This window comes from Arachis stenosperma, chromosome 4 (genome assembly GCF_014773155.1).
Source record: "Arachis stenosperma cultivar V10309 chromosome 4, arast.V10309.gnm1.PFL2, whole genome shotgun sequence".
NCBI lineage: Eukaryota > Viridiplantae > Streptophyta > Magnoliopsida > Fabales > Fabaceae > Arachis > Arachis stenosperma.
The window spans coordinates 98962708-98964495 of NC_080380.1; the positions used below are offsets into that span (position 1 = coordinate 98962708).

The 1788-nt window shown below is 36.0% G+C and overlaps 1 non-coding gene across 1 annotated transcript; it reads right to left on the reverse strand.

Annotated features, from left to right (window-relative positions):
- Window positions 1-1476: 1476 nt before the first annotated feature.
- Window positions 1477-1582, reverse strand: LOC130977295 (small nucleolar RNA R71). Its single transcript, XR_009084994.1, has one exon. It is a non-coding gene; the product is annotated as a small nucleolar RNA R71 (small nucleolar RNA).
- Window positions 1583-1788: the final 206 nt, after the last annotated feature.

Here is a 1788-nt window from a genome sequence, read left to right on the forward strand (position 1 = left end):
ATTTTGATTATTAAAAATCCAAAATATTTTAATTTGTGTCTTTTCAAGTCAATAATACAAAGAATTGAAGATTCAGAACATACTGCAGAGGAATTATACAGAAAAAGCTGGGCGTTCAAAACGCCCAGTGAAGAAGGACAGACTGGCGTTTAAACGCCAGCCAGGGTACCTGGTTGGGCGTTTAACGCCCAAAAAGGGTGCATTTTGGGCGTTAAACGCCAGAATGGATACCATTTTGGGTGTTTAACGCCAGGATGGCAAAGGGGGAAGATTTTGTTTTCAAAATCAATTTTTTTCAAGTTTTCAAAGTTTTTCAAAATCAAATCTTTTTCAAATCATATCTTTTCAATCAAATGTTTTCAAAATCAATTTCTTTCCTTTTTCAAAGATACTTACTAACAATTAATGATTTGATTGAACATCTCAAATTTGTTGCCTTTTCTGTTGAGAAAGGTTTAATGTTTCAAATCATATCTTTTCTTGTTAGGCAAGTCATTAATTTTTAAAAAATCAATTCTTTTTTTAATTGTTTTCAAATCAAATCTTTTTAAAATTGTTTTCAAATCATATCTTCTCAATCACATCTTTTTCAAAATAAGTTTTCAATCAAATCTTTTTAACTTCTAATTTCAAAATCTTTTTCAAAAATCACTTGATTTCTTTTTCACTTTGAATTTTCGAAAATTATCAATCAATTTTTCAAAATGTTTTCAAAATCTTTTTAATTGAATTTTCGAAAATTCTCTTCCCTCCTTCTCACATCCTTCTATTTATGGAGTACTACTCCTTCTTAATGCACAATTCGAACTCTATCTAATCAAGTTCGAATTCTTCTACCTCCTTCTTCTATTTTTCTTTACCTCTGACACCTCAAGGAATCTCTATAACTGTGACATAGAGGATTCCACATTTTCTTGTTCTCTTCTCTTTCATATGAGCAGGAGCAGAGACAAAGGCATTCTTGTTGAAGCTGACCCTGAACCCGAAAGAACCTTGAAGAGAAAGCTAAGAGAAGCAAAAGCACAACTCTCTTTAGAGGACGTGACCGAATTCTTCAAAGAAGAAGAAGACATGGCAGCCGAAAACAACAATAATGCAAACAATGCAAGGAAGGTGCTGGGTGACTTTACTGCACCTACTCCCGACTTCTATGGGAGAAGCATCTCTATCCCTGCCATTGGAGCAAACAACTTTGAGCTTAAACCTCAATTAGTTTCTCTAATGCAACAGAATTGCAAGTTCCATGGACTTCCAATGGAAGATCCTCATCAGTTCTTAGCTGAATTCTTGCAAATCTGTGACACAGTCAAGACTAATGGGGTAGACCCTGAGGTCTATAGACTGATGCTATTCCCTTTTGCTGTAAGAGACAGAGCTAGAATATGGTTGGACTCTCAACCTAAAGAAAGCCTGGACTCTTGGGAAAAGCTAGTCAATGCCTTCTTGGCAAAGTTCTTTCCACCACAAAGATGGAGTAAGCTTAGAGTGGAAGTCCAAACCTTCAGACAGAAGGATGGAGAATCCCTCTATGAAGCTTGGGAAAGATACAAACAATTGATCAGAAAATGTCCTTGACATGCTTTCTGAATGGAGCATCATAGGTATTTTCTATGATGGTCTCTCTGAACTATCTAAGATGTCCTTGGATAGCTCTGCTGGAGTCTCTTCATCTGAAGAAGACGCCTACAGAAGCTCAAGAGCTCATTGAAATGGTTGCAAATAACCAATTCATGTACACTTCTGAGAGAAATCCTGTGAACAATGGGACAAGTCAGAAGAAAGGAGTTC